The 12,248-nt window shown below is 37.0% G+C and overlaps 1 protein-coding gene across 1 annotated transcript in view; it reads right to left on the bottom strand.

The window, feature by feature from the left end:
* The window catches only part of CCDC7 (coiled-coil domain containing 7), a 185,219-nt gene that overhangs the window by 155,332 nt on the left and 17,639 nt on the right, over window positions 1-12,248 (bottom strand). The gene's annotated exons all lie outside the window — the stretch shown is intronic.

Below are 12,248 nucleotides of genomic sequence, written 5' to 3'. Positions count from 1 at the left end.
GAATAACTAACTGAACACTAACTTGACAGAAGCCTTATAACCAAGGACAGACAGAAGAAACCACTTCACCATATTTCATGCAAATGAAAAGGGAAAAAAAGCTGGACAAAATATCTGACAAATCTGGGCATTATATCTGACAAAATCGACTTTAAAACCTAATCTATAGTAAGAGACACAGAAGGATACCACATAATGATAAAGGAAACAATCCAACAAGAGTATATAACCCTAGTAAACATTTGTGCAACCAACACAGAAGCATCAAAATATTTAAAGCAAATTTTTATGGACATTAGGAGGAATTTACAATGGGAATTTTAACACCCCAATGATTTCAATGCATAGCTCTTACAGACAGAAAATAAATAAGGAGACAGTGGTCTTAAACAACACACTAGATCAAATGGACTTAATAGACATCTTCAGAGCAATTTATCCCCAGACAGCAGAATATACATGCTTTTAAAGTGCACATGAAACATTTTCTAGGGTAGACCACATGTTAGGATACAAAACAAGTTTCAATAAATTTAAGAAGACTGAAATCATATCAAGTATCTTCTCTGATTACAATGCTATGAAACTAGAAATCAATCATAAGAAGAATACTGAAAAACATGTAAAGACATGGAAAGTAAATAATATGTTATTAAACAATGAAGGGGTCAACAATGAAATCAAGGAACAAATCAAAAGATATCTTGAAACAAATGAAAATAAAAACAAAACAATCCAAAATAAACAACTGACTTTAAACTTAAAGAAACTTGAAAAAGAACAACAAACAAAGCCCAAAGTGAGTAAAAAAGATGGCAATAATTAAGATCAGAGCAGAAATAAAAGAAATAGAGTTTTTTTAAAAGATGCAAAAGATCAAAAAATCCAAGAGCTGGTTCTTCAAAAAGATAAGTTTTACAAACATTTAATCAGATTCATCCAGAAAAAAGAGAGAGGGCCCAAATAAATAAAATCAGACATGAAGGAGGAGAAATAACAAATGACATCAAATAAATTCTATTGTAAGAAAATATTACCATAAATTCTATGGTAAGAAAATATTATGAACAACTATGTACCAACAAACTGGACAACCTGGATGAAATACATAAATTTCTAGAAACATACAATCTTCCTAAACTAAATCAGAAAGAATCAAGGAATCTGAATAGACAGATTACACTTAGTGAAATTGAAGCAGTAATTAAAAAAAAAAAAAGCCCTGGACCAGATGGCTTCATGGGTGAATTTTACCAAATATTCTGAAAAGAGCTAACACTTCTCCTCTTCAAAGTACTTCAAAATATTCAAGAGGAAGGAAAGCTCCCAAGTCCATTTTACAAGGCCAGCACTACCCTAATTCTAAAGCCAGATAAATACATTACCAAAAAAAGGAAATTACAAGCTACTATCTCTGATAAACATAAATGCTAAAATCCATAATAAAATATTATTGGCAGGACCTCTATTTTGTTGGAATAGCAATGTACATAGCTAATAATAATATTAGTAATTATAAATTTCCAGTCTTCTTTACTAATTGTGTAGCTCTATTTCTCAATCATGCCAATGAGAGAAAAAATTGTTGTGTGGCAATTCTAAAAATATCCTTAAAGGTGGGGTGAGAGAAAAATGCCACTCATGATTAGGATGTAAAAAGACATGAAAAGCCATCACTTCAGTGTTAACATCCCCAAAATAAAAAATATATATAAAATAATTATCATGTTTTTCTTTGAGGATACTGAAAAGAAAAGAACACAAGGAAAATCTGATGAATCAAATTCCAGAGAACAAACACTTGTAGATGTGTGAAGAACCAAGGCCTTATCCATACCTAAAAGGGGTGTGCCCAAGGGAGGAAAGCACTTAGCCTAATGTATGCAGTCAAAAAGCAGGCCATCATTGAGAAGCAGAATTTAGAGGATGAAGAAAAACCAACTGGGCCTTTAACAGCCATTTAGATTCACAGAGAGACTGGACTGAGAAAAACTGCTAAAGCAAATCACTCAGACCAACCAGTTTTCTCTCACCAAACCATTCCCTATCTGAAATTTGCTTGGAAGGAGGCAGAAAATGAGGACTACATAGCCATTAACAATGGTCAAAATTAAAAATACTGAGAATATCAATTTTAATAAGAACATGGAGCTACTGGAACTTTCATAGAGAGCTGGTAGGAACACAAAATGGTACTTTCATGTTGGGAAAAGACTTGGCAATTGCTCATAAAGTTAAATGTATACTTAAAATATAACCCACAAATCCTACTCAAAGTAATTATCCAAAATTAATGAAAACTTATGTCCTCACAAAGACTTATGCACAAATGTTCATAAAAATTTCATTTATAATAGCCACAATAGTTACTGGATCCAATAACCCAAATGTTTATTAACTGGTGAAAGAATAAACAAATTGTAGGAGAGCCATGAAGTGGAATCCTCTTCACTATAAAAGGAAACAACTACTGAAACATAGAACAAAATGACAAATCTCAAAAACATCAGAAGTGAGAAACTATATACTGTTTGATTTTATTTATATGAAATTTTAGGAAAGGCAAAACTATAGTGATAGATCAGTGGTTGTATACAGCCAGGGTAGAAGAAAATTAACTGGAAAAGGCTACAAAGAAGATTTGGGGACTAGTCAAAATGTTTTATATTAATAATCTGATTGTGGTGCCAATTACACAACTATAAAAAAAGAGGAGCTAAAAGGCAAAGAAATCTCATACTGCATGTTCTTGTGGTAATTGTATTTTGAAGTTCTGCCAGAACTGAATCAAAATGTGCACCAAAATCATTTAAGTTTAAAGTCCAAAGTCCTGTCAGCTAAAATTCTGGCAAGATCAAAGAAATTGGCACCTTAGGAGAAGCAGCAATAAGATAGATTGTGGATTAGACATCACATAAAAGAACTCAACCTAATTAAACATATGGATCAGTTCCTGTTCAATTCAATTCTTAGAGGAATGACAATGATTAGGCTTTCACCCAAATGCAAGAATGGAAAAAGCAAGCATTCTCTAGAAAACAAAATATTATACCACAATTTCAAGTGTTCTTCTAAATATAATGCTTGGGATAAAATAAAAAATTATAAAACATCTGAATAACCAGGAAAATATAATCTATAATCAACAGAAAAATAGTTAGTGGAAGCAAACACACTAATGACCCAGATATGGAATTACCAGACAAAATTTTAAAACTTTATTATTGATAAGATGAAAGAATTTAAATGAAAGGATAAGGGGATAGATAACAGGAGGTGTATTTTTAAAACACTACAAAGGAATCAAAGATAATCCTAAAGGTGAAAATTACTATACTTGAAATAAAATTTTATTGAGTGGAGCTTAACAACTGACAGACACCACAAAAGGGGTTGGTGAACTTTAAGATAAGGTAATGTATGTTGTCTAAACTAAAGCACAGAAAGAGAATGCATTGAAATAAACAGTTTGAGTGCTTTCTTACATGAAATCAAGAAGCCTAATATACGTGTAATCAGAGTGTCATAAAAAAGAATGAAGAGAGGCAATACAATATCTCAGCAGGTAATGAATAAAATTTTGCAAATTTAATGAAAACATCATCTCAAAGCTTGATGGATTCCAACAGAATAAATACACTGGAGACCTCATCTAGGTATATCTTATCAAACTGCTGAAACATGAAGATAAAAAAAATCTTTAAAGCAGTCAGAAAAAATAGGTGGGGAAAACAATAATATAACAATAGCACAAAGATATTAGTGAGGTAAATTGAATTATACTGCCGTATGGTTTTCACATTAAAAAAGAAGTTGTATATAATCTATTCAAGATAGATTATGATGTTTAAGATACACATTGAATCCCTAGCAACAAAGCAAAAAAAATGAAATATTAAAAAAATACATGATTAACTCAAAATAAAACAAAAAATAAAAAGTAAATCACAAAAAACATATGGGATCAAAAAAGGCAGAAAGCAGGATAGTAAATATATTTTGCAATATGTCATTAACATTTCATCATAATGCGTTTAATTACATAAAATTGGACTGTATCAATGAAATATAAATGAACTAAACACACCAATTAAAAGACAAATTGTCAGACTGTCATGGCCAGCATGGCTCAGTTGCTTGGGCATCATCCTGCAAAGTGAAAAGTCACCAGTTCAATTCCCAGTAAGGGCACATGTCTGGGTTGCAGGCCCTGTCACTCATTGGGGCACATGTGAGAGACAACTGAATAATGTGTCTCTCCCTCTCTATCTCCCTCCCTTCTCCTCTCTCTAAAAAATAAATAAAATAAAAATCTCTTAAAAATAAAAAAGACAAATTGTCAGACTGAACAAAAAAGTGAAATTCACCTATATACTATTTTAAAGAGACACACAGTATGGACACAGTCATAGGTAGTTCGAAGAAGTAACATATAGAGAGTCTAAGATGGCTGTAGAGTCAGTGGAAGCTATGCTCACTTGCTCCTAGCCCCAAACCAGATCAACAGTGAAATTACAGAGCAAGAAACCTGGAAAACCAACTGAAAGGTAGCTAATCTGATTCACTACAACCAAGGATTACAGAAAAAGCTACATAAAAAACAGTGGGAAGGAATAAAACAAAGAAAGACAGAGCCCCCACACACAGGTGCAGTGGTGGCTGAGAAGTCAGAGTGATGCTGCAGTGGCAAAACTCCCTCCCTAGAAGCATGAGGTCTCAACCCTATGCAGGGATCCCCAAGTCAGAGAAACAGAGATGGGAAGAGGAACCTGCATAGCATCTGGTGATGAGAATCAGTAGCGAATCAGTCTGCATGAGAGAATCGGATTGCACCCTCCCAGAGATGAGCATGCCCTAGTGTTATAGCACCAGCCCAGGGAGTTCACAGTCCAAATTCTGACTACCGGTGAGGCCATGCTGCTGTACTTAAGTTCTGCAGAGGGGTCTTCTGGCTACACCCAGCAGTGACTTTAAGGGATCCTGTATTTTCTGGGGAGGCTTTTGGCAGAAACCCAACATTGACTAAATATGTGGTTCGAGAAAGTGGGACATTCTCCTTCACCTTTAGATTACAGCTGGTATTCCTCACCCACCTGTTGAGACACTTGATTTGTCCCATCTTGCTAAGTTTGGCAGCACAGGGGAGCCATGCAAGGCTGGGACTTTCACCCTGTCCTGCTGAGTTCAGAGCCCATGCAAGCTATGAATTTAGTTTTTAACCTGCTGAGACAAGGCTTATAGAGAGATCAGAGTACCAGCCAGGGATGATCTTCAGCCCCATCCAACTTGATTCAGAACACAGGAGAAACAGAGAGCCACACATTGCTGGGATTTTTCAGACTGTGTCTCTCAGGGAGGCTCTATCCAGGAGCCAGGCAGGCAAGTACTGAGCTCTGTGGCTACATTGCAGAGGCAAATCTAAGCTCCCCTGAGAGTTCAGCCTACACTATCCGAGGAAGGAACAGAAGTGACCACTTACCTTCCCACAAGCTTGTGGACACCAGTCCCAATGGGAGAGAGTTTGGATCAGCACTGCCAAATCCAAGATAGTTTCACTGGGTACATATTCATGGGAGTACAGGAGAATGGCTCAGAGTAGGGACAATCAAAGTATGAGACCCTCAGAGACTACTGTCTGGGACTGGAACAAAGTATTTAGCCTCCTCCTGTGGGCTGGGCTGGTATCATCCCAACAATACTCTGTTGATCTATCCCCATGAGCCCAGGGTTGCTGAGCTTACTCCTGCAGAGGTATCGGCTGAGTACAGACAAATTGAACCTACAGAAAACCCATTTTGGAGGGACAAGAGTTGGAGACTCTGGTAGAGACTGAACTGTTTAGCTTTGAAGCAGGGTCTACTTTCCCCTCATTGAGTGCCAGACTGCATGATCTCTAAGCGTAAGACCCACTAGCCATATCTCAGATACCCTGGGATAACCTTACAGTCTCTCTTTGAAAGGCTGTGAAGAAAAGCAAGACAACCTCAAGGAGAGGCAGAGTGGCTAACAGGTGGGGAGGCAGACCACAGGGAACCTCAGTCCTTTTACAGATCTTCTCCCAGCTCTAACCTGGAAGAAGTTGATGCTTTCACACAGATTATCCCTCCCACACACACTCAGGTCCACAGATACAAACAAAAAGTGAACAATGTGTAGCTACCATGGGTAGCCCAAGGCTGATTACACACAATGTCTTGACAGCAACCTGTACCCAAGTGGAACCAGAACCAATACAACCAGTAGTAAGCCTTAGACCACACAAGAGATCTACCCAAATAGCCACACAAGTGACAACCCAAAAGAGGATTCTAGTATTCCCAGGTCTTGCTAGGAGCAACTCCAACTCAAGGGGCAACTCCTACACAGTGCCTAATACATGGTAAATGAGGTTTACCTTTATAGTCACCCAGCCTGAAGGGTTAGTTAACTCCACCAACAGAGGAGCAACATCATTCAATCCTCAGCAACAACAGGAAGTGCACATAACCTACAAAAAACATTCCTGGAGTGTGAACCTCAGGTGATCTGAAAGACTGTGCCACTGAGCCCAACAAGAACCTTCATTATAAAATCAACATCATAAGTTTGGGAGTCATAGCAGAGTTACCTAATAGACAGAGACAAAATGGGGATATAAAAAATGCCCCAAGCAAAAGAACAAGAGAAACCTACAGAAAAAGAATTAAATAAAATGAATGAAATGGAAGCAACCAGTATACAAGGTGAAGACTTTAAAATAATGGTTACAAGGATGCTCAAGGACCTTAGGGGAGCAGATGATCTCAGTGAGAACTTAAGTGGTAAAAAGACATAGAAACCAAACAAAACAGTCAGAAATGAAGACTACAATATCTTAAATGAAAAATACACTAGAAGAAATCAACAGCATGTTAAATGAAGCATGGGATCAAATCAGTGAATTATAGGACAAGGTGACAGTAAGTGCCCAAGCAGAGCATTTAAAAGAAAAAAAGAAGAAGAAAATGAAATGAAAAACATCTAAGAGGTTTTTCTGGCACAACATCAAGCATAACAACATCCACATCACAGAAGTACCAGAGAGAAGAGAGTGTATAGGGGATAGAGGACCAATTAGAAGAAATAATAGCAGGAAACTTCCCTAATCTGGTGAGAAAAAAAAAGACACACAGTTCAGGAAGCACAGAGTCCCAATCAAGATGAACCCAAAGATACCCACACCAAGACACATAATTGAAATGGCAAAAGTTAAAGAAAAAGAAAGAATCTTAAAGGCAGCAAGAGAGAGAGTTTACTACAAAGGAGTTCCCATAAAGCTGACAAAATGTTTCAATGGAAACATTTGAGGCAAGAAAAAATGGACAAGAAGTATTTAAAAACAAGAGCCTGCAACCAAGACTACTCTGCCCAGCAAGGTTTTCACTTAAAATTGAAGATAAAACAAAGAGCTCCCCAGGCTAAAATAAGCTAAAGGAGTTCACTACAATCATACCAGTAGTTCAATAAATGTAAAGGGAACTGTTTTAAGAATAAAAGAGAGAGGGTGGCGGAGAGGGAGAGAGAGGGAGAAACAGAGGTATGAAAATGGAAATAAATATCTATCACTAATAACCTAAATGAGTAAATGAGTTAAATGCTCCAATCAAAACACATAGGATACTTGAATGGATGAGAAAATATGGCCTACCTCACAATAAAAAATTCAAACAGGCTCAAAGAGAAAGGATGGAAAAAATACTCCATCCAAAAGAAACAAAAAAGCTGGTGTAGTAATATTTATACCTGACAAAATAAACTTCAAAACAGTTGCCATGACAAGAGACAAAAAAGATCACTACATAATACTACAGTTATATCTAACAAGAGGATATAAGCCTTATAAACATATATGTATCCAGCATAGGAGCACCTAGGTATATAAAGAAAATCTTGGTGGACTTTAAAAGTAAAATCAACAGCTATATAATCAAATTAGGAGATTTTAATACCCCACTGTCATCAATGGGTAGACATTCCAAACCAAAAATCAATAAGACAACAGTGATCATAAATGACACAATCAGATGGATTTAATTGATATTTACAGAACATTTCATCCAAAAGCAACAGAATATATACTCTTCCCAAGTGCACATAGAACATCCTTAGAGATAAACAGGAGGACATACATTCTTCTCAAGTGCACATAGAAAATCCACAAAGATAAACATGTCAAGACACAATGTAAGACTTAACTAATTCAAGATTGATATCAAAGCAAGTATCTTCTTGAATCACAACAGCATGGAACTAGAAATAAACTACAAATAAAAACTCAAGAACAGCCCTGGCTCATGTGGCTCAGTGGATTGAGCACAGGACTGCGAACCAAAGGGTCGCTGGTTTGATTCCCAGTCAGGGCACATGCCTGGGTTGCAGACCAGGTCCCCAGTAGGGGGTGCATGAGAGGCAACCACACATTGATATTTCTATCCCTGTCTTTCTCCTCCCCTTCCCCTCTCTCTAAAAATAAATAAACAAAATCTTTTTTAAAAAAACTCAAGAACATTCAAATATATGGGAACTAAATAGCATGTTATTAAACAATGAATGTGTTATTAATGAGGTCAAGGAAGAAATCAAAAATTTCCTGGAAACAAATGAAAATGAACACACAACCCAAAACCTATGAGACACGGCAAAAGCAGTCCTGAGAGAAAAGTTCATTTAATTGCAAACCTACTTCAAGAAGCAAAAACAAAACAAAATGCTCAAACAATCTAACCCTATATGTAAAAGAACTAAAAATGGAACAAAACAATAAAGCCCACAGTAAATACAGATAAGAAAATAATAAAGATCAGAGCACAAAATAAATGACACAGAGACTAAAAAAATGCAAAATATCAATGAAACCAAGACCTGGATCTTTGCAAACTAAACAAATTTGACAAACATTTAACCAGACATAACATGAAAAACAGAGAGAACCCAAATAAATAAAATCTAAAATGAAAAAAGAGAAGTGATAAATGATATCACAGAAATACAAAGGATTGTAACCAAATACAGTAAACAACTAATGCCAACAAATTAGACAAACTGAGTGAAATACATAAATTCCTAGGAACATACAATCTTCCAAGACTGAATCAGGATGAAGCAGAAAACATGAAAAGACCAATTACAACTAATGAAATAGAAGCAGCAATCAAAAAACTCCCAACAAACAGCCCTGGCTGGTGGGTTTCAGTGGATTAAGTGCCACCCTGCAAACCAAAGGGTTGCTGGTTCGAATCCCAGTCAGGACACATGCTTGGGTTGTGACCTAGGTCCTCGTGGGGTGCATGCAAGAGGCAACCACACATTGATGTTTCTCTCCTTCTTTTTCTCCCTCCCTCCCTCTCACAATAAAAATAAAATAAAATAAATATTTTAAAAAACTCCCAGCAAACAAAAGTCCTGACTGGAGAGCTTCACAAAAGAATTTTATGAATCATTCAAAAAATTCAAGAAAAGGGAAGACTCCCAAGCTCTTTTTACACAGCCAGCATTATCATAATTCCAAAACCAGATATAGACACTGCAAAGTAAGAAAAGTATAGGCCAATATCCATCATGAGCATTGACTCAAAAATCCTCAACAAAATATTAGCAAAACAGATCCAGAAATACATTAAAAAGATCAGACACCACGATCATATGGAATGTATTCTAGGGATGCAAGGTTGGTACAATATTTAGAAATCAATAAATGTGATACATCACATAAACAAAATAAAAGGCAAAAACAAAAATACCATATTAACAGATGCAGAAAAAGCATTTGATAAAATCCAGCATCCATTTATGATAAAAACTCTCAGCAAAGTGAGACTAGAGGGATGATACCTCAACTTATAAAGGCCATATATAAAAACCCACAGCCAACATCAGCTTTTACCATCTTTATTCAACATAGTACTGGAGGTCATAACCACAGTCATCAGACAAAAAATAAATAAATAAAAGGTATCCAAATTAGAAGGAGGCAGTAAAACTGTCATTATTCCCAAATGACATAATACTTACATAGAAAGCACTAAAGACTCCACCAAAAACAACTAGATCAAATAAATGAATTCTGTAGAAGGCACAAAATTAATATTCAGAAATCAGTGGCATTTTCATACACCAATATGAACTACCAGAAAGAGAAACTAAGAAAATCAATCCCAAGCCCTGGCTGGCATAGCTCAGTGGATTGAGTGCGGGCTGGGAACCAAAGTGTCCCAGGTTCGATTCCCAGCCAGGGTACATTCCTGGGTTGCAGGCCATAACCCCCAGCAACTGCACATTGATCTCTTTCTCTCTCTCTCTTTCTCTCTCCCACTCCCTCCCTTCCCTCCCTAAAAATAAATAAATAAAATATTTAAAAAAAAAAAAAGAAAATCAATCCCACTTACTGCTGCAACAAAAAATAATAAAGTGCCTAGGAATAAATTTAACCAAGGAGGTAAAAGACCTATAATCAGGAAACTCTAGAACATTGAGAAAGAATTTGGACACAGACTTCTAGCAAAGATAGAGGCACAGGTAGACATGTTTTGCCTACTTGCACAACTATAAAAGGGATCACAACTAATCTCAAAAAAAAAAAACCCCACCCAGAACTGTCAGAAAATTGAACTGTATGGAAGCCCAAACCAAGGATTTAAAAAAGCCATATTCATCCAGACAGGTAGGAGGGGCAGAGATGGGGAGCCAGGGCAAAGAAGACGCAGTGTAGTGGCAGCAAGGTTGTGGTGGCATGGCGGCAACAGTGGTGATTGAAGGAATAGGTGGTCCCATCTTCACATGTGGTAGATAAAAATCAAGAAGGATACCTGTGGAGCAAGCATTCTCAGGCCCAGGCCAGACCATGCAGCCCAGGGGTCAAGCACAAGGAAATGTAGCCTCACAACTTCTGACTGTAAAAACCAGTGTGGGCTGCAGTGGTGGAAGAAACTGCCAGTATCTCAGGAGAATCTATTTAAAGGGCCTGCATGGTCTTAGATGTACACAAACCCACCCACTCTGTGAACCATCATCAGGGCAGTAGCTAGAGGGGCACCAGGCACATACAGGAAGTGGGTGAAGTGACTAGAAATGGGATGAGTGCTAAGCAAGCCTCTAGCAGCCAAGCAGATGCACTGTCCCCTCTCTGAACACTCCCACACATACAGAGTCACAAAGCAGTGAAGCTGGTTAACCGCCCCATGCAAATATCTAAGTTCCACTCCATACAACTTAACAGGTGCATCAAGACAGGGATTCAAAGAAGCTCTACCTAATGCACAGAAACAAACACAGAGATGGCCAAATTGAGGGGACAAAGAAATATGTCTCAAATGAAAGGACAGAACAAAACACCAGAAAAAGAAATAAATAAAACAGAGACAGCCAACCTATCAGATGCAGGGTTCAAAACACTGGTGATAAGTCACACAAATCCAGGAAACACAGAGTCCCAATCAAGAGGAACCCAAAGAGGCTTCCTTCAAGACATAACATAATTAAAATGGCAAAATTCCGAGACAAAGAGAGAATCTTAAAGTTAGCAAGGGAGAAACAGGAAGTAACATACAAGAGAGCCCCAATAAGATTAGCAGCTGATCTTGCCATAGGAATTCTCTAAGCCAGAAGAGAATGGCAAGAAATATTACAAGTAATGAAAACCAGAGGCTTACAACCAAGATGACTTTACTCAGTAAGGCTCTCAATTAAAATGAAAGGCCAAATAAAGAGTTTCCCAGACAAAAGAAGTCTAAAAGTATACAACTCCACAAAACCACCTCTGCAAGAGATGCTAAAGGCACTGCTTTAAGAACAGGAAGAAAAACAGTGAGAGAGAGAAGAACACAGGTATGAAAATGGCAATAAATAAGTACCTATCGATAATAACCTTAAATATAAACAGATTGAATGCTCCAATCAAAAGAGATAGAATACCTGAATGGATAAGAAATCATGCCCCACACATATGGTGCCTACAAGAGACCCACCTCGGAACAAAAGACCTACACAGACTGAAAGTGAAGGACTAGAAACAAATATTCTAAGTAAATGGACAGGAAAAGAAAAAACAACCCAGGGTAGCAATACTCATGTCAGACAAAACAGATTTCAAAAAAAGGGCATAAAAAAGACCCAAAAGGTCACTTCATAATACTCAAGGGAAGAATGTATCAAGAAGACAAAAACATTGTGAATATATATGCACCCAACATAGAAGCACCCAAATACATAAAAAGAAATCTTGGAGAACTTTA

This window comes from Phyllostomus hastatus, unplaced genomic scaffold, assembly GCF_019186645.2.
Source record: "Phyllostomus hastatus isolate PE091 unplaced genomic scaffold, TTU_PhHast_1.1 phas_scaffold_39, whole genome shotgun sequence".
Taxonomy (NCBI): Eukaryota; Metazoa; Chordata; class Mammalia; order Chiroptera; family Phyllostomidae; genus Phyllostomus; species Phyllostomus hastatus.
This window is presented reverse-complemented; position numbering and strand designations above follow the sequence as displayed.